The sequence below is a fragment of the Sus scrofa genome, chromosome 8 (assembly GCF_054392235.1).
Source record: "Sus scrofa isolate SSC_HxYL_T2T_F1_AM1 chromosome 8, Sscrofa_HxYL_maternal_Yorkshire_Landrace_v2.0, whole genome shotgun sequence".
In the NCBI taxonomy this organism is placed as follows: domain Eukaryota; kingdom Metazoa; phylum Chordata; class Mammalia; order Artiodactyla; family Suidae; genus Sus; species Sus scrofa.
Genome location: NC_139390.1, coordinates 18,380,563 through 18,406,012, shown reverse-complemented (window position 1 = coordinate 18,406,012; position 25,450 = coordinate 18,380,563). Strand labels below are relative to the sequence as shown.

The 25,450-nt window shown below is 43.7% G+C and overlaps 1 protein-coding gene across 7 annotated transcripts in view; it reads left to right on the top strand.

The window, feature by feature from the left end:
• Positions 1–25,450, top strand: part of PPARGC1A (PPARG coactivator 1 alpha) — a 686,355-nt gene that overhangs the window by 51,577 nt on the left and 609,328 nt on the right. For 2 of the 7 annotated variants that reach the window (XM_084970905.1, XM_084970900.1), the window contains exon 1: positions 549–745. The exons of the other annotated variants lie outside the window; for them this stretch is intronic. The gene's annotated coding sequence lies outside the window, so the exon portion shown is untranslated. Of the gene's footprint in view, positions 1–548; positions 746–25,450 lie in introns of those variants that run through there. 7 annotated transcript variants of the gene reach the window in all.

Sequence of the window (25,450 nt, the reverse complement as noted above, 5' to 3'; positions counted from 1 at the left end):
GTGAAGTCTCTGGCTTGGGATCGAACACCTTTAAGAGCCCTAATTAGAATTAGGTCTGTGGGGCACCAACGCTGTGTCTTGATGTCTAGGGAGTGATTTGATAGAAGCACATAAAGGTGGAGAGAGTGTCTGTGTCACTTCCTGTTGCATCCCCAGGACCTGTCACAGTGCCCGGCACATGATAGGACTTTGGAATACGCTTACTCAACTAATAGGTAAATTCCAGAGGCCTGAAAGTTTTCCCTGGTGGTGAAATAGAAAACGATGTATCTCTTGAAGTCCAGAATGTAACCATCGCTTCCTGGTTGTGTGGCCTTTTTCACTTTAGGGCTGGGTTGGCTCACAACCTTGGGAGCCTCCTGTGGTGAAATCTGAAACTGACCCTGTCCACAGAGGGCAAGGAGAGATTAAAGAAAGAGAGCCTACTCTGGAGTGGTCCAGGGCGGGTTTCATAAGCAAGGAAACTTACAAAGCAAGAAGAGTAGATTTCTGTCCCCCCCCCGCCCACCAGAATCTTACAAGTTCACAAAGAGGCCTCAGTGGGGTTCAGTCACATACACAGCCCAGATGGTCTCAGTGACACCTTCCTCTCTCAAGGCCGCCTCCTCGAAACAGCTCCTCGTGTGGGCCTGGCGGCCAGCAAGTACATTCCAAGGACGGGGAGCAGTGAGGAGCCTCCCGTTGCCCGGGTTCAGCCTGAGGGTCGCTGGCAGACACATCCTCTCCATGACCCCTTCAGCAGCACGTACGTTGTGTTACTCATTGCATCTCAGATCTTGAGTTCCCCGGGGTGGAAGGTATCAGTGAGTCTTACAGAATGAAGAAGCTGGATTGCTAGGGTGAAGAAACCTTCTTGATGGAGTTCCCTTTGTGGCTCAGTGGTGACGAACCCGATGAGTATCCATGAAGATGCAGGTTCAATCCCCGGCCTTGCTCAGTGGGTTAAGGATCTGGTGTTGCTTTGAGCCACAGTATAGGTTGCAGACTTGGCTTGGATCTGGAGTTGCTATGGCTGTGACATAGGCTGGCAGCTGCTGCTCTTGGACCCCTAGCTTGGGCACGTCTCTATGCCTTGGGTGTGGCCCTTAAAAAAAAAAAGAAAAAGAAAAAGAAAACTTCTTAAATTCAGGTTTTCTGCTTGTAGACTGAAGAGTCTTTCCTGCCGCTGTATGCTCCATGGATGGCCAAATAAGTTTTATAAATTAAAATTATGCATAAGGAATAATATTCGTACTGTATATATATATATATATATGATCAGGAATAATATTCTTACATATATGTATTCATATGTATATGATAAGCATTCCTGCTAAAAACCTGAAATAAGTAGTCTGAGGGAGAGGGATAGTGTTATAGCCATATAGAGGCCATTTCACTTAACAAAAATCTGTTTTTTTAAAAAAAACTTTTACCTGTCATGACTATTTATTCTAGAAAACTTTAAAAAATACAGATAAGCAAAATGACATATGGCAAAAATCACCCATCATTTCTCTACTTTAGAGACAAACATTTATGTCATCTGTTACTTTTTTCTGTGCATATATATATATGATTTTTTAGAAGAAATCATAGTCTCATAATTTGCTTTTGAGGTTTAATATACAGTGCACATGTTCATGTGTCAGTAAATTATTTGTATATCACAACTTTTAATGGCTCTAAAGTGATCTGCTACATGAACAGACCATAATTTATGTAACCAGTCCCTTATTGTTGGACATTTGGGTTGTTTCCAAAATTTTCCTATAATAAAGCAACACCACAGTGAACACCCTTGACTATATATCTTGGTGTAATTGATCTCGATCCATCATTTTATAGATAAATCTATAGAGACCCAGAGAGGTTATGAAATTTATCTGAGAGGCAGAGCTTGGACCAGATTTCAGGGCGTTTGGTTCCCTGAGTAGCTTTTTTGCTGTTACATCAGTGGAAGCCACTGAACTTGTTTGGTGGCTGTGGCTATGCTCTCCTATGGAAAGGGAAGACTTTGTGGCCTGTGCTGGAAGTCGTCCAGCAACAGAGCTAAGCTACGCCTAGAAAAAGAAAGCAAGTTACCAACCAACCCATAAGGTGATTTTATTTTTTATGCTTTTACGCTGTTGGTACAATTCTTTTTCTGTAAGACCTTTCTTCCTTCTGTAACACTGCATTCCCTTCGTTTCTTTCCTTCTTCTCTGACCTTCGTTCTTTCCTTCCTTCCCTCCCTCCCTCTTTCCCTTCCTCTCTTCCTTTCTTCTTTTTTTTCCTGCCCCCCATCTATGAATTGTCAGTATTCCTCGAGTTTCTATCTTCACGTTTCTGGTGTCTTTTCCTATTTTAATGGCTTCACCTGCCACTTCCAGGCAAATGACTCCCAAATTGGAACCTCCCCTCATGATGTCTCCCCCATCGACCACTTCCACGCATCCTACCGACTGTAGGTAGCCCTTTGCATTCCTGGAACCCTTACTTGCAACGAAAGCCACCCACTTCCTCAGGCTGGACCCTTGAGCTGTCTGATTCCTCCCTCGCTTTCGTCTGATCTCCCACATCGGGCCGAGTCCACTCAGTTCTCTTTCTGGCGCTTGGCCTCCCTCTGCCTTCCCACTACCCCTGCCCTCATTCTGACGCACATGGCCTCCTGCCTGGACTATGCCCCTGGACTTTGACCTGGTCCCTCTGCCTCTCTTCTCTCTCTGGCCAATTCATCTTGCCTGGGCTTGGCGAATTAATCTTCTGAGCTCCCTGCTCTGACCCACACTATCTACTGAATAGATTCCAAACCTGTTAGCTTGGCCTTCAAGACTTTTTGACCCTAAACTACCTTCTTAGTCTCATCTACCCTCTTTCTCTAGTATAGCCATTGTGTTTCAGCCCAACTGGACTCCTTGTTAACACACCCAGCTCGTACCTGGCTCGGAGCCTTGATCAGACCAGTTCCTTAAGGCCCTTTGAGATCTGAAAACATGAATGCCACCTCTTCCATGAAGCCTTCCCTGGTTCCTTAAGCCAAAGGTGATCTTGTCCTTCTTTGGTTGACCACAGCCCTTTGCTGACAGTAATAAGCAGCCACTGAGCCATCATTGTACATGTTATGTCCCACTTAGGTTTTTACCTCCTCATGGGTAAGAACATGTATCTTTCTCAAACCCCTGCAAACTCCTTCTGAGACCCTTTTCCTGTAAAGTAGTGTCTCTATACTAGATCCTCAGAAAGTATTTGTGGAGAAAATGAATTGAAAGCAACTGAGATTTAAGAACGTTTACCTAAATTTATCAGAAATACAACTGCAGTATAAAAGCACATTTTAAAGTCTTACTGTTCTTAAAGCAAAATAAACTTTATATGTATTCATAATAGTTGCTGCTTATCAAATTTTCTTGCTCCATGTTCTGGCAACACATATGAATGGGATTCAAAAATATCTGGTCAGAATGTCAATAGAGTTGCCTGGAAAGATAGACTTTTGTAAGTGAGAACCTTTTTCTCTGTCCTTAAAATATACTCTGGCCCTTTCCTTCTAACAGAAAGGTCATAGGATTGGAGTCAGAATATTTGACTTCTGTTACTTATAAACTACGTGACCCTGAGCAACTTTTCTCATTTGTAACATGGTGATGCTCGCTCTGTTACTTAAGAATTGCATTTGGCTATTGGTAACAGATATTTGATATGGTGGCTTATAAAAATAAAGGTTTATTTTTCTTTCTTGTAGATAAAGTCTATAGATAGTCCATGCGCTATAGCTGTTGATGACCCCAGCTTCTACTCTGTTTTCCCTCTTGGTGTGTGGTTTTCATCTTCAAGTTAGCCTCAGAGACCAAAATGACTGCTGGAGCCCCAGCTGTCATGTCAACATTCCCAGCACGAAGAAGGAAGGGCCCAAGGCCACCTCCTTCTAGCTGATTAAGCTCTCTTTAAATAGTTTAAAATAAATAAATAGTTTAAATAGCTTAAAAGAGGTTTTCCAGAAGTTATACCTAACAGGTTTGGTTTGGAGCTGGTATAGTGCTTCTTCACTACAGATGCATGTTTGAAACACATGATGACTTTTTAAAAAATACCTATGCTAGGGCCTCACTGCAAATACATTAAAAAGACTCTAGGACTCAGTATTTTAAAATAATCTCAGTGATCCATTTCATAGCTGAGGGTGAGAATCATTGAGCTAGGGTGGTTGATAATCCAGATGGAATCTCTTGAGAGTGAAAGAGGGACAGGTGGTTTAAACCAAGCCTATCCTGGGTATCCAGAGGTACAGTGACCCAAATTATTTATCCTCTGTGCCTATCTGTCAGGTGGCTGGGCACGTGGTTTTTTACTGCTCTGGAAGGACAAGATAGAAAGGGAGAGACGCTATTGATTAAAGGTGCTCAGGGTTCCCTTCTGTTCCTACTCAAGTTTGGGGGCAAGATTAAATGAGATAAGTGTACATAAAATCACTTTGTAAATTGCAGTGGTTCAAAGATTTTTTTTTTTTTTAATTTTTAGGGCCCCACTTGCAGTATATGGAACTTCCCAGGCTAGGGGCTGAATTAGAGCTACAGCTGCCAGCCTATGCCACAGCCACAACAAGGGATCCAAGCCATGTCTGCAACGTACACCACAGCTCATGGCACAACACCAGATTCTTAACTCACTGAGCGGGGCTAGGGATCGAACTGGCATTCTCATGGATACTAGTTGGGTTCATTACCTGCTGAGCCACAACGAGAACTCCCAAAGATGTGTTTATAAATAAAATGATCATAATTTAGTACGAATAAATACACTTGATGCCCAGAAAGAACACAATTTGGATTTGCCCAGCACATGTTTGATTAATTTAGTGCCTTAAGGTCATTTTCTTAGCTCACTGGCAGTCGGTGTCTCATGGTGGTTTTAGAGTGTGGACTTTGGAGGCTGATAAAATCACTGTGGGTTCTTCCCGGGTTCTTCCCAGCTTCTTTCCAGCCTTGTCATTTGACTTTTTCCCAGCCTTGTCATTTGACTTCTCTAAACCTCTTCAAAGTCTCCAGGATATTACTTAGCTCAAAGGGTTGTTACAAGGATTAAAGAAGCTAACACAGGGAAAGGATTCAATGTGGGACGTGGCTTATCGTAAACGTTCAATAATTGGCCATTCTTTACTCTTCATAAGATTACTATGGGGGATGCAAAAAAAAAAAAAAAAAAAGAGCTCCACTTCTCTGCCTGTCAAGCGTCTAAGTGTCAGGGGTGTTTTCAGGCTGACACGGGCCCTGAGTCCTTTTTCACCATCCCCTGGCTGGAAAGTGAGCCCCAGAAAGAAGGAATTGCAGATGCAAGATGTTTTGCACTCCCTGTGGTCCCTGTTCTAACTGACCCCCCAGCAAGGGTCTGGGTCGAAATACCGGTGGGATTCCCAGCCACTAAAGAAGCTAATCGCCAGAATTAAATTCATTCTTTCAGAGACTTGATCCACCCGTTGGTTGGGAGATTTGTGCATTTGAAATAACCTTTGCCTGTGGCAATTTCGTCTCCAGCGAGTCTTCCTTCTGGCCACTGTGTTCCAGGTGTAATCTCTCTTTCCATCCACTCCGTTGCTAACTTGTAAACTTTCTTCCCTGGGGCTCGCTCCTCTAATCTTGCCTTCTCTGTGTTTTGCTGTAGCCTTGTCTTCCTTTATTCATTCTGCATTTCTTTTATCTCCTTACCTTTCCTCCTGCTGAGTATAAACAAACCTTAAGGCAAAAAAAAAAAAAAAAAAAAAAAAAAAAAAGCCAGGCAGGATGTTTCGCCCTTGAAGGGGAAAAGAGTCTCAATCTTAAAGATGCTGTATGTGACTGTCGGCAGTCCAAATTCAATACTTTCTCCTTGTAACATCACTGCCTATACAATGCTGAGATGTCTAGAAAGGAGAGTTCTGTGGGGAGGAGAGCTGCATATAGAAACTACTTTTGAACGAATTTTTGAGTTCGTTGATAGCAAACCATTACAAACTCTGGTTGTCTTCATAGAGATGATATTTCTTTTTTTTTTTTTTGTCTTTTTGACGTTTCTTGGGCCGCTCCCTCGGCATATGGAGGTTCCCAGGCTAGGGGTCTAATCTGAGCTGTAGCCACCGGCCTACGCCAGAGCCACTGCAACGCGGGATCTGAGCCGCATCTGCAACCTACACCACAGCTCATGGCAACGCCGGATCCTTAACCCACTGAGCAAGGCCAGGGATCGAACCTGCAATCTCATGGTTCCTAGTCGGATTCATTTACCACTGAGCCACGATGGGAACTCCGAGATGATATTTCTAATTGGGTCTGACTCTTCCGTGCAGAGCTTGGCAAATTTTTTTTCTGTAAAGGGTCAGCTAATAAGTCTTTTAGGCTCTTTAGGCCATACTTTCTGGCAACTACTCAGCTCTGCTGACAAGGTGAATGAGCAGCCCTAGACAATGGGAAAATAATAGGCGTGGCCGGGTACCAAGAAAAGGTTGTTAAGCAGACACCGAAATTTAAAATTTCATATAGTTTTTACAAGTCATGATATTTGTCTTTTGATTTTTCCCCCCTAATTTTTTGAAAGTGTGAAAACCATTCTTAGCTAAAGGGTTGTACAGGAACAGGTGAGTGGTGCTTGGCCCCGGGGGTTAGTGTTTAGACTTCTGATGTAATGAATTGGAAAAAGCACAATAATTGTTCTCATGCTTGGTTCCAGCTACTTCATTTGGAGTGTGGATCATCTTCCTCATTTAAAAAATCAGGTTAGGAGTTCCCATCATGGCTCAGTGGAAACAAATCTGACTCGCATCCATGAGGATTTGGGTTCAATCCCTGGCCTCTCTCAGTGGGTTAGGGATCCAGCATTGCCATGAGCTGTGGTATAGGTCACAGACGAAGCTCAGATCCTGCGTTGCTGTGTCTGTGGCATAGGCCAGCAGCCGTCACTCCGATTTGAACCCTAGCCTGGGAACCTGCATATGCCGAGGGTGCAGCCCTAAAAAGACCAAACAAACAAACAAACAACAACAAAAAAATTAGGTTAAAGGATACCACCTGCTAGAGAGGAGGTGAGCATCAGGAATTCTCATTTGTTGCTGGTGTGAATGCGAAATGGGACAGCCATTTAAGATGGTTTGGCAGTTGCTTATAAAACTGAACATATCTTTACCATACAATCCAGAAAATCATGGTTTGGGGTATTTTCTCAAATGATTTGAAAACTTGTGTCCACAAAAAACCTGTACACCACGTTTATGGTGGCTTTATTGACAGCTGCCAAACTTTGGAAGCGACCAGGATGTCGTTCAGTAGGTGAGTGGATGAATCAACTGGTATATCCAGACAAGAGAACATTATTTAGCGCTGAAAAGAAATGAACTCGTAAGCCATGAACAGGCATGGAGGAGTAGTAAGTGCATTTTGCTCTGTGAAAGAAGCCGCTGTGAAAAGACCATGTACGGTATGATTCCAATCAAGTGACATTCTGAAAAAGGCAAAACCAGGGCGACAGTAAAAAGACCAGTGCTTGCCAGGAGTTGGGAGGGAGGGACGGGGCGATGGAGCAGAGAGAGTTTTTAGGGCAGAGAATTATTCCGTATGATGCTACAATGGTAGATACATGCCCTTGTCCATTTATCAAAACCCACGGGATGTGTAACACCAAGAGTTGAACCCTAATGTAAACAACGGGCCATGGGTGGTTATTTTGTGTCAGTGTTGGTTCATTGCATGTAACCAAATTTCTACTCTGTGGATAGTGGGGGAGGCTGTACCTGTGTGTGGGAACAGGGAGGCTATAGGATCTCTGTCAACTTTCTGCTCAAATTTGCTGTGAACCTACAACAACTCTGAAAAAAAAAAAAATCTATGAAAGAACGAATGATACCTGCTCAGTCTAACGCTCACTGGTCCAATGATCTGATGAGTTAGTTGCAGAGTGCTAAGGAAATAGGATGTTGTTCCCCAAAGTTAGCTAGTTACCGAGTAGACGTCAGCTCCCTCCTTCGCTTTGAGATGGTCTGAGTCACAGACGTCTGAAGAGAGGTTTCCTGAAGGAAACATCTGCAGGTAACTCTTGGAAGGGTCCAGCGGAGGACTTCACTTCTGAATCCTGGAAACTCAGGTGGGACGGCTGACCCTTTAGTTCCTGCCTATGTTCTCTCCATGGGGCTTGGGTTCCTCCCGGCGTGGCTGCTGGGCTCCAAGAGCGAAGGTCCCGAGGCTTGTTATTCAAAAACTGCCACCTTAGGATTTCCCCTTGTGGCTCCGTGGAAACGAATCTGACTAGTATCCATGAGGATGTGGGTTCAATCCCTGGCCTCCTACTGAGTGGGTTAAGGATCCGGTGTTGCCCTGAGCTGTGGTGTAGATCACAGACGCGGCTCAGATCAGACGTGGCTGTGGCTGTGGTGTAGGCTGGCAGCTGCAGCTCATATTCGACCCCTAGCCTGGGAACTTCTTTGTGCTGTGGGTTTGGCTCTAAAAAACAAACAAAAAACTGCCACCAAGTATGGTTTAAGGTTGTTCCACTCAGTTTTTCCCAAACATAGGCATGACTCCAGAGAGTCCCCAATCCAACACCCATAAAGTTAGGTGGTGTGGGGGTCTGCAGGTGCTCTTTGGGAAATGCTAGTCTAAGATCTTTCAGTTAATGCCATAGGAAAGCCAAAAACATGAGAAACTTACTGTTACAAAGCTTTAAAGCTGGTAGCGGGAGAAAGGCAAGGAGTTGTCTTATATTGACATTTGTTTTATTACTTTTTGATATTATTTACCATGTTGTTCTATTTTATTAGAAAGTTGTGAGCCATTGGCCAATGTATGGATTTAAGCTCCTTTTTTAGATTAGTTCATTATTTTTTTTCCTGATTTATTTCAGTAGTGACAGATCATTGAAATGGAAAGGCAAGTAAGTTAAGGGAGGAATCTGCTTCAATTACTATAGTTGGTTTTCTCCATACTCACGACATAGAGTTGTACGTGGAATTCTGGTTCTCAAGACAGCAGCACACATATTCATGGATTAATTTATTGGTGAAGTTAATGACCTATTAGCCTCTTTGGTGTTGTTGGGGAAAATAATCAAGTATCCTAAAATAGTTTCTGAGCTGCTCACTCTGCAGCATGGTGTGTGGAGTTGCCCATAGCAAGGAGCAGTTCGGTTGACCTCTTCTTTGCAGTGTACCCGATTTTCTGCTCCAAACGGAGCACGGTATTTCTAATGCCCTGGGCGATGAGTGCTTAGCTCTTCAAGATGCGCCTCCCCGCTAAAAAGAACCTTATGTACCCTGCATGGCTTAGAGTCTAACCAGGCCATTCCAAAGGCATCCTACAGTACGAAGAAAAGTCTCTCCAGCTCTTGACTGCAATGTGATAAAAGGACAGAAATTTAATGTCATTTACACTGGTAGGCAGATGATCTCTGGTGATAGCATATTCTCAAGCCCTTGAGAATAAATAATTTCTTTTCTGTTACAACAATAATAACGATACCTTTATAGCACTTTGTAGGGGAGGCCTCCCGGAAGTGGGTGGAGCTGGGATTTGAATTCCACGCCTTTTTTTTTTAAAATATATTTTCTTGAAGTATAATTGATTTACAATGTGTTCATTTCTGCTGTACAGCAAAGTGATTCATACATATAAATATTCTTTTTCCTATTCTTTTTTCTAATGGTTTATTACAGGATGTTGACTCTAGTTCCCTGTGCTATACAGCAGGACCTTGTTATCGATCCATTCTGCATGTAAGAATTTGCATCTGCTAATTCCCAACTCCCACTCCAGCCCTCCCCCTCCCCCTCCCTGACAACCACAAGTCTGTTCTCTGTATCTGTGAGTCTGTTTCTGTTTAGTAGATAAGTTCATTTGTGTCATATTTTAGATTCCATATATAAGTGATATCATACGGTATTTGTCTTCCTCTTTCTGACTTACTTCACTTAGTATGATAATCTCTAGGTCCGTCCAGGTTGATGCAAATGACCTGATTTCATTCCTTTTTTATGGCTGAGTAGTATTCCATTGTGTGTGTGTGTGTGTGTGTGTGTGTGTGTGTGTATCTTCTTTATATATTTAAATCTCTATCTATCTATCTATCTATCTATCTATCTATCTATCTATCTATCTATCTATCTTATTCATCTGTTGATAGACATTTGGTGAATTCCACTCTGGCTCTTTCAGCTTTCCTTGCTGCCTTCTCAAAGACGGCTGTCCTATAGTTGTACAGGTACCCGTGAATTTATTTACACTACACATCTAAATGACATCTGTGATGACTACCACCTAGAATCACCTAGTAGTTAATATTCTTTTTCCCTGTAGTCTTAAAACTTTATCTTGATAAATCCAGAGCTCTTAAAAAGCCTTCACTAGAAAACATTCAAAACCACTCAAAAGTGGAAGCAAGAGTATAATTTCTTCCTATGATCCAGTTTTTCAGTTTTAATAATTAGCAGCACATGGGTGGGTTGTTTCGCCTATTCCCCCACCTCAACTGGATTAGTTAGAAAATCATAGATATATCATTTCTGTTGTAAAAACTTAAGGATGTATCTTTAAGAGATAAAGTTTTCTGATTTTTTTTTTTTTTTTTGCTGCATAACAAACCTCTTATAAACTAAATATCTTAAAACATAGTTTATTGTTGGGGTTCCCATCATGGCTCAGCGGTTAAAGAACCTCACTAGTATCCATGAGGATGTGGGTTCGATCCCTGGCCTCGCTCAGTGGGTTGAGGATCCAGTGTTGCCGTGAGCTGTGGTGTAGGTCAGCAGCTACAGCTCCAATTTAACCCCTAGGCTGGGAGCCTCCGCATGCTGTGGGTGTGGCCCTCAAAACACACACACACATACACACAAAAATTATTATCTCTCACAGTTCCATGAACTGATTGGGTTCATTTGGGGTCTCTAATGCCGTTATAGCCAGATTTCAATTGGGGCCGCAGTCATCTGAAGGTATAACTGGGCTGGACATGCAAGGTGGCCAGCTGGGAACTCAGGTGGGACTGTTGACGCTTTAGTTTCTTTAAATGGGCTCTCCCTGTGGCTTGGGCTTCTCCTAGCATGGCTGCTGGGTTCCAAGAAGGAATAGTCTCAGAGCAAGAGTTCCAAGATAGGTGGGTAGAAGCTATAAGGCTTCTTATGACCTAGTCTCATTACCGTCATGGCTTCCATCATATTCCATTGGAGAAGGGAGTCACTAGGGTCACCCCAGAGTCAATGGAGGGGAATTAGACTCTACCTCTCAATGGGAGGAGCCAGTTAAAATATTCAGAATCATTCCTCTATATCACAAATATCCAGTTAGTATTCAAATTGCCCCCTTTGAACTACTGATGTTTTACATTTTGCTCATTCAAAGCAGGATCAAAATCAGGTCCATGCGCTGCATTTATTTGGCGGATATGCCTTTTATGTTCTTTTAATCCAGAATACTCCCTCTCTTTTTATTCTTTGCTTGACATTTATTTGTTGGAGAAGCAGGATGTTTATCCTATTAAATTTACCACAATCTGGATTTTGCTCCTTGGATCCCTGATGTTCCCCTGTCTCTTTCATTTTTCTCTTGGAAACTGTTAGTTCCGGAAGCTCGATCAAGTTCAGGTTTACAATTTTGGTAGAAAACATTCCAAGGTGGTGATGTGTACTTCTTACTGCATCACACCAGGAGGCGCAAAATCGGTTTTGTCTCTCTTTGGTGATGTTGAAATTGACTTGTGGATTCAGGTGTTAAATCCAGCGTGCCTTACTCTGATGGAGCCTTTTTCAGAAAAAGATGATAAATAGTTGCCTCCCGCTTTGCGGGCGCTGGATATGGAATGTCTACCTTTCTATAGCTGTGTCTGCATTTACCATGTGCTAAGCCACATGCTGGATAGCATATCAGATCCTTTCTGTGAATCAACTGACTTATTTCTCATAACAACCCTATAAAAGAGATCTTATAATCATCCCCATTCTCCAGAGAAGCAAACTGAGGCACATTCCCCCCCCCCCCCCCCCCCGCCGCCCCGCTTTCTCCCCCTCCCCCCGTGCCTGACATGCCTTCTGATTAATTCCCATTAACGGAAAGGATTAATTCTCCTTTCAGGATTCCTGGCGGGGAAACTCACTTAGATCCATGAGAAAGGGAACGAGGTCTATGGGAAGTCGAAATGAGGGATTCACACACATTGAGTGGCCTCCTCTTAAAATGCAGAGTCACTAGACTGAGTTCGGAGACTTGTGGGGAAAACTCTGCTCCAGCTTCCCAATGGAGGAGAATGATTTATTGAGCAGCAGTATCCCCCCAACTCTTGCATGATTCATTATTCAATAGGGCGTGGCCTGCTGTCTCGCAAAGGATGCCGGAAGACCCCCGGGTTTACATTCCTGCTACTTGTTTTACCCAGACACCGGGTGCCTGCAGGAGGCTCCGAAATGACAATTTTATTTTAAAGAAAATATTTTCAAATGCAATTTGCAGTTTATACTTGAAGAGTAATGAGCAAAATGGATGCAGCTGTCTTTTAAATTAACCCTGCAGTGTCACCCGGTTTGCTTTCTTACAGAAGTGAGAATGTAGGCAGTTTTTATGGCTTTCCGTAGGACTTTGGGGCCTTCTGGAACTTCAGAGGGAGTGCAGTTGGGCTGAAAGATAGGTGCAAGCCTGGTGATGCCCGGCATCTAGGGCTGATGTAGCCGGCGGGGGTGGGGGAAGCCTCCAAAGCACAGAACCAAGGAAACCAGGGAAGTGGCTGCGTGAGACTGAGCCGCCAAGGCCCCATAGCACAGCCCCGAGGGTGCTGTTGAGTAGCCGGAAGCCTTCTCTTTCTCCGGGGAACCTTCCTGAAGGATACGGCAGCCTTTCTTGCCTCTCCGTGGAGCTCTTCAGAGCCATCTTGGTGCTGACGCCCAGTCTCACGGTCTGAAGCCGATTCTATGCTTCGTCAGCTTCATGAAGTTGTCCCATCACCTAAGCGGGTGCCCCTGCCCAGCTGGGGGCTGAATGGTGCCAGCTCCGCCCCCTAGTCCCCCCAGGACTCAATATTCCAGAGACCCTGACCTTCCTCTGAGGTCTCGTGTGCACCTGTCTCCAGGCTCACGGGCGATGCAAGGTTAGCAAAACCGGTTTCTTTTAAAAGGCCTTGAAAGGGGGAGACGGGTTTCATTTTAGAAGATGCAATTTCTTGGCATTCCTAGCATTGTTCTTGGTTATTTTGAAGGACACCGAATGGCTTAAATCAGGGTAAGTTCACACCCTGCTATGAGGACAGGGATACAAGCACACACAGTTTAATTTTGCCATATCCTGATAGCCCCCAAACCCATGCAAGGATGGGGCGTTTGACTTGGGGCAAGATGGAGGCTGCTTCAGGTATAACACAGGGACACAGACTCCCAAGAAGTTTCTATGGCCCAGTGAAGGAGAAGGATTCACTTGGAGGCATGTAATGGCTTTATTCATCTGCAGCCTAATTTCTCTTTGTGGGCTGAGGCTGCTGTGTGGAGCCTCCAAGTTGACTTGAAAAAATTAGCCACTCAGGGCCAGGGAGTTTTTAATGACCAAGCAGCTGTCTCATTAAAAGCATGATGACATTTTATGTAAAGCACTGTGATGGTTGCTTATTTTTAAAGCACTTTGCTGTCCATGTGCCTTTTCTGTGGACAAAGAGCCCTTGAATAACATTTCCTTACTTGGCGTCTTATGACTCAGGAACAGAGGCTTGTACTCTGCATGAGAACAGCAGGGAGGAAAAGGAAGGAAGCAAAGGAGGGAGAAAGGAAGGAAAGGAAGAGGGGAAGGGAGGAAGGAAGGGTAGAAGAAAAATGTGGAAACCTTATCATATGTCCCTGAGGACTGGGAAGTTCACTAGAGTTGAGCTGAATAAATCATCGTTGAAAGATTTGTTTTTCCACCCATGTTTTTTACCTAAACTAAGGGGATTGGCCACTCTGGCTGGTTGGAGGCCACCCTTAGGTCCATCTCCATCCATCTCCGAGGTAATGGTGCACAGTCTCAGGTGGGGGCAGAATCCCCAGCTGTGATGTAATGAGAGTTTCTACCTCACGCTTGTATGTCATGCACACGACTGGAGCATCATGGGAGCTGGGCTAGATTGATGTCCCCTCCAAGAATAGCGCTGATTATAGAACAGATTTTCCCATATACAGAGCCATTTTTAATTCACTGCCTACCACAGCTGCCAGCCTGCAGAGATAATTCCTTCTAGCAGAATAGCTCTAGATTATTATAGGGAAATCAAATTTGCATAAAAGCTCTCTCTCTCTCTCTCTCTCTCTCTCTCTCTTCCTCTCTAAGTTACTAAACAGATATTGTCAATTACTTTTGTTGGGGGAGCTTTTTGGGGGGGAGGAGAAAATACATTGTTTTGGGGGAAAATGCCACATGGAAACTTTCTGTACAACTTTTAAAAGATTTTGAAGACTAGCGTTTAGGGTGACACTTCACATCTGATCGATCCTTCGCCATTTTCAAAGTGCTTTGCAGTTCAACAAACTTTTAGTATATATTTTATTTTTATTGGGCACAGGCCCTGATAACATAAAAAATGAAGGGCCCTTGCTTTTGAAAAGCTTATTTTAATTGGTTCATGGGGAAAATCACATGAAATAAATCAGGCAGACATCATTCGGTCCATTATGTCCATTTTGCAGATGAGGACACTGAGGCCCAGAGAAGTTTCAGTGACCTTTTGAACGTCTGCACACTGGGGAAGTGAAGGATTGAGAACAGGTCTGCAGAGTCTGGTTTGGACCTGTTATGGGGTGCCATGATGTCACTCAGGATGGGATAGTTTGCAGTTGCAAATCAGTAACTTGTAGGTGCTTGGCTAAACCTTTTAATTTGTCATCGGAAACTAAGAAGGTTTTACCCCCCCCCCCCATCCCCAAAAGAGAGAACTTCTGGCCTCTTTTAAAAAAATGCCATAAAATCTGGCAACACCCAGTCTATATTCCATCAGAGTGAGACAGCTCCACCAGGCCAGGCATGGCCTACATCCTTATGCCCAAGTCACTCATTGAAGTTGTCAGCTTTGGGCCCAGAAAGGTTTGGGTTGCTCTCTCTGCTGATTCTGGGAGAGGCTAGGGATGTGGGTGCTTTGCCCTGGAGCCACATTCTTGCACCTGTTTTTTAAAATAGTCTTTTAGTTTTTCCATTGCTTTAGCTTTTCAGCTTTAAAAAAAGTTGGCAATTTTCCAGCTTTTTTAAAAAAGACTGTCTCCTGTAGGTCCTCAATCCTGATGATTTAGGATTTCGAGGCTTACGAGAGATTTTTACTTTACTAGTCATCATCGGCCGATATTCTCCTTGTGTTCTAAAAAAGGCTTTTGTGGCTCTTATATTATTCATTTGTGTTCTATCTTCTGTTTTTAAGCCACCTTTGGAGGCATAGGGAGTGTGAAGATGGAAGTCTGTTGAGGGAGTTTCCATTGTGGCTCAGCAGAAACAAACCTGACTGGTGTCCATGAGGACGCGGGTTCAATCCTTGGCCTCGCTCAGTGGGTTGTAGGATCCCGTGTTGCTGTGGCTGTGGTGTAGGCTAGCGGCTGTAGCTCAGATTTGACCCCTGGCCTGGGAACTTCCAAATTCCACTGGTAGGGCCCTAAAAACAAAACAAAACAGTCTGTTCAGCCTTCACTTTTGCAGGTGGGCTTCAATTTTCTGATTTTTTGGGGGCAAATTTCTCTGCTGAATGTAGGTTCTTCTTATTAGGAAAATGAGGATAATGCTACTGGAAGAAATAGAGATGAACCTGGTGTTGAAAATTCCTTAGATATAAGGTGTAGCTAAATTCTAATTTACTGCAGAAGCTTAATTAAATCATTTGATTTAACCATGGAAGTTATAGGTTAGACGGATCAGCTAGCAATCTAAAAACAGCTCTGGCGCATGAGAGACCTTCTGGGAAGGGATTATATGCAGCAGGCTGGGTTTATACAGTGGGTTCTGGGCCCCACCTTTTCCTGGTGTGATGCTGTCATTTTTTTTTTGTTCCATCAGAGTTGAGTTGACAATCTGTTGAGGGTCTCGCCTTGGGTGGCAGTTTGTTTTGGTGCCCTTTGCATAATTTTGCAACTCTGCAACTCCAAATCTGGGGATTCTGCCCACCACCCACCTCCTGAGAAGGTGGCAGGTTGCATGCAGTTCAGTGTGATTTCAAAGCTGGTGACAGCTCTCTGGTCCCAGGGATACACCCATCTCTTCTCATTGCTTAAAATTCCACTTAAGTTGTGCTGTTCTGGCTTTAAGCTTTGATTCTGTGTTAAACTCAGTTATCAACTTTTTCAACTGCTGAGTTTGCAGAACACACTCATACACTTTCTCCATGTGACTTTCCCAGTAGCCCTGTGAGGGAGGGAGGAGAGTGGCCTTGTCTCCTTTTGGGAAGGAGAAATACAGAGAAAGACTATGACTTGGGAGCTGGAGATGCTGGGTTTGGGACCCTGCTGTAACTCAGGAACTGTGGCCTGGAATCGGAATACAACACCTCTGAAATTAATTTCTCTCTCTACATACAGAGGATTAAAATTTGACTTTATAGGAGTTCCCATTGTGGCTCAGTGGGTTAAGAACCCAACATAGTGTCCGTGAGGATACAGGTTGGGTCCCTGGCCTTGCTCAGTTGCTGTGAGCTGTGGCCTAGGTCACAGATGTGGCCTGGATCCGGCATTGCTGTGGCCGTGGCCTAGGATGGCAGCTGCAGCTCTGATTTGACCCCTAGCCCTAGAACTTCCATATGCTGCAGGTGCAGATGTAAAAAGAAAAAAAAAGAAAAAATCTTTTACTTTATAGAGTAGTTGTAAGGATTATAGAAGATATCATCCATCCATCCATCCATCATTTATTTTTTCTACACATATTTTTTCAGCCCCTACTGAGAACCAGGCCCTGTGCTGGCTTGGGGAATCCTTTAGTAAATGTGACAGACCCTGTTCCTGCCCTCATGGGACTTATGATCTAACATCAAGGACAGTGTGAATCGCACAGTAATTTCTAAATAAATGGTGGTTGTGACAAACAGTCAGCCCAGAGTTCCTTGGTGAGTGCAGAGGAGGAGTGGAGCTCGGATTTGGAGTCTTTGGCTCCAAAGGCTTTGATGAGTGGACTCTCTCCACCAATCCTCCAGAGGAAGGAAGCTCATCGCAGTTGTGACCTGAGCCATTGCCCATCCTCCCTGGCCTGCACCGCTGGAGCAGGGTGTCTTGGTCTGTAACAGAATGCTGTTAGACCAGGGAGCTTGAACAAAGGCATTTATTTCTCCCAGTTCTGGAGGCTGAGATGTTCCTCAGGGCACCGGCAGCGTGGATGTTAACCCACTTCCCAGTTCGTAGACGGCCTTTCTGGCTGCATTTTCTGGCAGAAGGAGTGAGGGAGCTCTCAGGTCTCTTATAATCTCATTCCTGAGGGGTCCCCCTTTATGACCTCCCAAAAGCCCACCTGCTAATAGGTGTCAACATATGCACTTGGGGTGTGAGGGTGGCAAAGCTTCAGTCCCAGCAGAGAGCGTGGTTGGATGGATGACGGCCCGTCTCTGGTGGAGCCTGGCTTTGCTCTCCCACTGTGTGCTCTTGGGCCATTGACTTGATTTCCCGAATGCTCAGCTTCCTCATTGCAATGAGGGCACCTGCCCCGGGGGCGGGGGCATCCTAGGGATCCGTGGAAGTTCTGTGAAGTGGTACCCAACAGATGGGGAAGTTGGGTTGAACACTTGGGCTCTGCAATAGCACAGGTGTCGGTGGGGAAGACGTAGCTGCTCCTGTCTCTCATGATGAGCTGCCCTTTCTGGGGCCAGGGAATCAGGACTCAGCGGTTGCTGAGTCTGAGGGGCTTGTGGCTTCTCTCTCTACCTCTCAGCTGTCTGTCCACATCCTTTTTAAAAACTGCTGGGCCGAGTCATGAGTCGGGCAGGCCAGGAGGATGGGGCTTCTGTTGGTCTGGTCTGGTCCCTCTCAACCAAATGGAGTTCTAGTTGGCAGTCCTGCCCTTGGCTGTGATGGGGGGTGAGACCACTTATGTTTGAGGAAGAGGCATCAGAGCTGCCATGGAGAGAGTGCTTGTGTGTCAAAATCCTGCTCTGTGTCAGGCATCTGAAGCCAGGCTGCCTGGGTTCAAGTCCCAGCTCTGCTTCTTACGAGCCAAGTGATTTGACTGCTCTAAACCCCAGTTTCATCATCTGGAAGGTAGGGATAATAACAGCTAAGACTTACATAAAATTTACAGTGTTCTAGGCACTTCTCATATACCAATTCATCCATCCCTGTGTAAGTGCTGTGAATGAGCTGCTATTGTTATGCTTACTTGGAAACTAGGAGGCTGAGGCTTTGAGAGATTAAGGAGTAAAAGGACAGAGCTGGGATTCAAGCCCAGGCAGACAGATCCCAGAAATCTGTGCTCTTAACCATTATTCTATTACCTCCTTCCCTGAGCAGGTGGGATAATAAGCATCAAACTTGGCACATAGTATGTGCTCAGTAAACATACATTTTTTTCCTCCAGTGAATAATTTTAATTTTGTATTGTCAAGTATGTACGTCTTTATGATTCCTTCCTATCATTTAAGCTGAGAAATCTACATCCTTTTTCATTCCAGCTCTACTTTAAAGTTCTTTTTTTCTTAATATTTTAATCGTTGGAATGCTTATACGTCATTTTCTAGCTACGAAAAAGTAAATTAAAATTTTACTTGTTTATTTGTTACTTTAAGATCTACTCACTTAACAAACTTTGCAGGGTCTAATACGTTCTAGTTGATTACAGGCACGTTGCTGTGGAAAGGATCTCTAGAGTTTCTTTATTTTTATGCCCATGGATCAGTAGCACCTCGTTCTCTCTCCCCCACAACAGAACACTCAGAATAATAACCATTGTTCTCAGCTCTGAAGGGGAGCATGGAGCTCTCTGGGGCAGTAAGCATCAGGGCCTTAGGACAGTGGCTGGGGGGTATTCTTCAGGGGTACCTGTGTTCATCTCGGCCGCCTGCTAGAAATGTGAAATCAAATGCTCATGAGTTGTCCTCATGAGACTGTGATACCTTTGTGGCAATCCCAACATTTACATCATTTATTTGATGAAGTGCCTCGTAGAGCTGATGCATTTTCAGGTGCTCCAGATACAGGTAAACAACCCTGACTCATGCCCCTCTTGGAGTCTTAAGTCCAAAACAAAGAATGCTCCGCTTGTTTTGCATTGGTCTTAGTTTGCCATCGCTTGGCGTATCTACTTCGCATTTTGCATAGCTGCGTTTAAAAGCCATCGCCGTCCTCCTCATCATTATCATCATCCTCCCCATCACCAGCATAACAAGCTCTTGCTGTGTGCTCAGTGTTGGGTGCTTTGCCTGAATCATCTCTAATTCTCACATTAGCACATAAAATGAAGATTTCTGTAAATTAGTCACCTACGATTTAAGGCAAATGTTGTGGCAGCGTTATTGCTTAGCTATAGTTACAGCAGAAGGGAGGGGAGAGAAATGTATCTCAGCTTTTTGACTCTTTTTAAGAGTTGCTCCATAGGATTTTTGAAGAGATTCCTGTGGTGCAAGTGTCTGTAGGCTTAGACAAATAGGATGTGAGAAATATAAAATTATTGACAACTCGGCCACTATCATTTCCAAAATAGTGCCTAAGGGACATGGGTATTTTTAGTTTGCTTACATAGTAATTTAATGAGCACCTACTATGTTCTGGCTTCTTGATGTTCCCCTGCATCCTGCTTTCTCTACTCACCTGTGGAAGTTCTTTGAATTATTACATATGTCTTTTCGCTTTGGTAATGACCTAACAGTTAATTTCAGGAGTTCCTGCTGTGGCACAGTGAGTTAAGAATCCAACCGCACTGTCTTGGGTTGCTCTGGAGGCTCGGGTTCCATCCCTGGCCTGCTGCAGTGGGTTAAAGGATTAAAGCATCAGGTATTGCCCTGCTGTGGTGGAGGTCACAGCTATGGCTGGAATTCGATCCTTGGCCCCAGAAACTTCCATATGCCGTGGGTTCGGCCATGAAAAACAAACAGACAAACCCAGCTAATTTCAGTCTCGTCTAGGTGTTTTCCTAGAGCTGCCTGTCAGTGCCAAATATTGTTTAGTAACTTCCTCTGTGAGGGAAGTTTTCAGGATTGTCAATAGGTAAGACTCTGTCCATTTTATAGGGATAGGTTCTTTCGTACTTAAAAATTCTTTTCAATTGTAAAAGTAATATCAGTTCACACTTTTAATTCTAGCTATGTGGCAGGTGGACCAGGTACTCTAATAAATCTTCCTGCTCAAGTAAGCCGAGAATGCTGGATAAAGTATAACGAACATGGTTTAATGATGTCTGCAACAAAGGCAGTGCCGTTTCCAGGGCATAAAACTGAAGAGGGAGATGGAAAGTGGTGTGAAGCATAAGCTGAGACTCTGCCCCGAGGGTGTTTGCTAAGAGCAGAAACTTAGATTCTTAAGCTCTGAGTGCTGTGCCGAGGACCCAAAACCAGTCTTTGGGCCCTTGCGATGTGAGAAGTTGAAACTGAGACCCGACTGTAAAGCCAGGGTATTCAGAGGGCTTTGCCTTCCGTAGAAACGTGAGTTAAGAGAAGAACCCTCTTTTTGGCTAAGTGAGATATCTTAGACTTAGCTTTCATTGGGGGTGGGGGGAATTTCTTCTTCCCCAAATCTTAACAACAGCCCTGCCCTCCATTGGCTTTGGGGGTTGAATTTATACCTCCTTGAGTGGTCTAGATGAGATCTTAACTTTAAAGGTCCTGGTTTGGTAGTGCTCAGAGTGCCTGCAAGATGTGGATGCAAATACTCTCTGGAGAAATGCACCTTTATCCCAGATCCTAGGGCATCTCCATAGTTTCAGATGAGTTTCATGTGATCTCACAATCTGGAATTACAAGCACATGAAGACTGTGGTTGTTATAAATTTAAGGGAAGTCAAGGGAAACAACACATAGCAGAATGAGATCCTCTAGTACTTCTTATATTGGAGTTATGGTACAGAAAAAATACAGAGATAAGTTGAAAATGTCCAAGGAAATAGGAGTTCCAATTGTGGCTCAGTGGGTGAGGAACACAACTAATATCCATGAGGATGTGGGTTTGATCCCTGGCCTCATTCAGTGGGTTAAGGATCTGGTGTTGCCATGCGCTTTGGCATAGGTTACAGAATGCAGCTCAGATCCTGTGTTGCTGTGGCTGGGGTATAGGCTGGCAGCTGCAGCTCTGATTTGACCCCTAGCCTGGAACTTTCATATGCCTCAGGTGCACCCCTTAAAAAAAAGAGAGAAAAATAATAGAACTGAAAACATGAACAAAATGATCGACTAATCTCAAATAGTATGTAGTTGCCCCCCATATTCATGAGGGATATATCTCAAAACCCCCAGTGAATGCCTGAAGCTGCAGAGTGTACTAAGCTCTCTATATACTATGTGTTTTCTTATGCTAATGAGCAGGTATCCTATACAGTGTCCATATGACAAATGGATGATTCATGTTCTGGGCAGGAACAGAGCTGGATAGTGTGAGATTTCGTCAAGCTACTCGGAAATGCATGCAACTTAAAACATATGAACTATTTTTCTCCTGAATATTTTTGGACTACATTTAATAGCAGGTAACTAAAACCATGGAAAGTGAACCTGCAGATAAGGAGGGGCTTCTTTATGTATCAAAAATTTACCGAAAAGCCTAGAAAGATTAAAAAAAAGGCCCAAGTAGAACACCAAGAAAGAAAAATAGAATTATTGAAGTTCAAAGTAAAACATGCTCTTTGTAAGAAATTTGGAAGGAATAAAGGAGCATCCATAAATTAAACCATTATTCTATCACTAAGGGACAAGCAATATTAATACTCTTTATGTAATTCATTCAGGTCTTTTTTCTATGCATTTTTACCAGGTAGACATCATATTCCATATGAGTATAATTTTACGCTATAATTTTCTTTCTATATAATAAGCATTTTCTAATCATTGTGCTGTGTAATATATGCAGATACAGAAATGTCATAATGTAAATGTTCCCCTATATTTGGATTTATTTACCCTTTTTATTTATTTGCAAAGAACATCTTAGCAGAAGCTGCCAGGCCTTCTTGATGCTTAGGCTAGGAACTGGCACAGTGTCACTTTCTCCACGTTCTACTGATTTAAGTGAGTCATATGGCAAGTTCCAATTCAGTGTGGGAAGAGCCTGTGTAAGAGGATGGGTGATGGGAGGCAAGGCTCACTAGGGACCTAGCTTTCACATACCATCATGTTTTTATTTTCCTTTTTTATGCAACAGTAACCTATTACGCACTGTTCTGCATCTTACTTTTTTCAATCAAATATTTTGCAGTACATTCAGTATTAATACATATATTATTTGAGATTAGGATTGGCTGCAAGAAGAACTCCATATTTTAGTGGCTTAAATAAAAATAGAAGTTTATGGAGTTCCCGTTGTGGCACAGTGGTTAACAAATCCAACTAGGAACCATGAGGTTGTGGGTTCGATCCCTGGCCTTGCTCAGTGGGTTAAGGATCCGGCGTTGCCGTGAGCTGTGGTGTAGGTTGCAGATGTGGCTCTGATCCTGAGTTGCTGTGGTTCTGGTGTAGGCCAGTGGCTACAGCTCTGATTCGACCCCTAGCCTGGAAACATCCATATGCCTTGGGAGCGGCCCTAGAAAAGGCAAAAAGACAAAAAAAAAAAAAAAAAGAAAAAAAAAGTTTATTCGTCTTCTGGATTTAAGAAGTTTGGAAGTGGTTGGTCCAGCTCTTTCCATTTTGTTGCTCCATTATAGGTGACTTCCATTCTCAAATCCCTTTAATATCTAAAATGGCTGCTGGAGTTCCAGCCATTTATGTGTATTCCAGCCAGTAGGAAAGAAGGAGAAAGAGGGGAAGAAACTACGTCTTTAAGGGTATTACCTGGAGTTTGCATTGATCATTCTCATTTATATATACTTAGGCTAGAATATATTTTTTATTTTTTATTTTTTTAGGTAAGCATATATTTATTTGCATGACCATAACTAGCTGCAAGGGAGGCTAGGAAATATAATCTTTATTACAAATGGACATGTGCTCAGCTCAAAAAACCCTGGATATTCCATTCCCAAAGAGGAAGAGGAGAATGGCTATCAGAGAACAATTGTACATTAAGGATTTCCTCATGTTTTGTACTTATGAGTCCAAATAAGACTTTTCATATATTCTGCTACATTGTTTTCAAAATGATTGTACCAATTACAATGTATTGAAATGCCCTTCTTATGTTACCTCATTGGCATTGTATAGAATGAATTTTATTTTATTTATTTTAATTAAAAAAATTTTTTTTGTCTTTTGTCTTTTTAGGGCCACAAACATGGCATATGGAGGTTCCCAGGCTAGGGGTCGAATGGGAGCTATAGTTGCCAGCCTACGCCACAGCCATAGCAATGCTAAAAGAATATATATTTTTTTCCATATTCTTTTCCATTATGGTTTATTACAGGATAGTGAATATAGTTCCCTGTGCTATACGATAGGACTTTGTTGTTTATCCCTCCTATATAAAATAGTTTACCTCTGTTAGTCCTAGACTCCCAATCCACCCTCCTTTGCCCCCAACCCTCTCCTGCCCTCCCCCCCCCCAGTCAATATCATTCTTCCACAGTAGATTTTTTTTTTTTTTTTTTGCTAGGGCCACATCCATGCCTTATGGAACTTCTCAGACTAGGGGTCGAATCTGAGCTGCAGCTGCTGACCTACACCACAGCCACAGCAACTTGGGATCCCAAGCCGTGTCTGCAACCTACAGCTCACGGCAACAGTGGATCCTTAACCCACTGATTGAGGCCAGGGATCAAACCCGCATCCTCATGGATACTAGTCTGGTTTGTTTCCACTGAGCCACAGTGGAACTCCCCTTCTGAAGAACTTAATTGCAGAAATTAGAGTGTTTCTGTGAAGGATCAGAAGAACCAGAAAGGATATGGAGAAAGGGATAATTCAGAGGGAGTTGCATGCAGTGTGTCTGAAGTACAAGCTGTGGGGATCAATGCAGTGCTCTTTGACTTCTAAAACGATTGTCAGGGCTGCCTGAATCCTGCTTTGTTGGGACTCAGAGGAAAAAATATGAGACCTAATGCTAGGATACACATTCTCTTGTTCTTTCACGATAGAGAAGGCTGTAATTATACCACCTCTCCATTAGAGGGCGCGCTACAGACAGCCATCTCGGCTATCAGTTAAGAGCATTCTGTAAACACTGTCTCATTTAACCTGCACATGGTCTCGGCGCATAGTAAGAATGTTATCAGAGTTCCTTAACCCTAGACTATAAAGGTCTTGAGTCCACGACTCTTAAAGAAGGGTCTGCTCTTAGAGATTACGAGATCAAACTCCACACCTAACAGACAGGGAACAATTTGCTTCCCATTCCCCAGCTTGTTGGCTGTGGAAGCAACACTAGAACTCATGCCTCTAACTCCCACACGAGCGACACATTCTCCATTCCTAGCTGCCTCTGAGCCTTCACCATCGCCCTGCACCTGCCCTAAGACTTTGGACTGCACACACTCATTCTGGAGAAGCCCGCCTTGCTGGATCTCCCAGAAATTGTAGGCGTGGCTGCATCCTGAGTCACTCTGCCCCTTGCGGCTCTACCTGAGAACAGCACTGTCCTGCGCCCTGGCGACCAAGGTCCCAGTGCGAATGCTGTGCAGCCCCAGAAAGTGTGGCAACTCAGCAATGAAACCGTTGAGTCTCCCAGGAACTTGTTTCATCTCAAGGACACTGAGGAGAAGTCAGCAAGAGATTTAGGGCTAGTGCGAGAGCTTGAAGGACCAGTGAAGAACAAGCCATGGACCAGAACCGATAAGACAGAATGCAGATGTAGAGCCAAAATGGTGTAATTGCTTTTTTTTAAATGTTGTTTTTATGACATGGAAACATGGAGTGAGTGGAATCTTCGGAGCCGTGTTTGGGCTTCCTCCCATCCCCATGACCTACTGTGGTGTGACCTTGGGTAGGTTCCATCGTGACCTCTTTGAGTCTCAACATCTTCTTCCCTGAGTTGCAACCGATAACTCCTGACTCGCTTATTTTATTTTATAATTGAAGCTGATGGTTAATTTACAACGTTGTGCTAGTATAAGATGAACATAAATACAACACAGAAATAGACCCACAGGCATAGAAAACAAACTCCTTACCAAAGGGAAAGGGTGGGGAGGGAAACATTGGGAGTTTGGAATTAGCAGATACCCACCGCTTTATATAGAATGGATAACCAACGAGTCTCCTGTTTTAAGGCCAGGCCTGGTATGGGGCTCAGATGGTGTTGCAGTTTGAAAGCACCTAGGAAAGTAATGCACTAACTAAGGAGATGCTCCTCTGAGAACAGGAGAAGCAGCCAGCTACTCCCAGGCGTTGCGCTGGGTAGATCATGCCACCTTTTCTCCTCAGGGAAATTCATATTTACAGACTTGTTAGTGTCCAGGAGGAGCCTTGGCACAGAAAATCACAAGGAACTGGAATCTGAGATTGT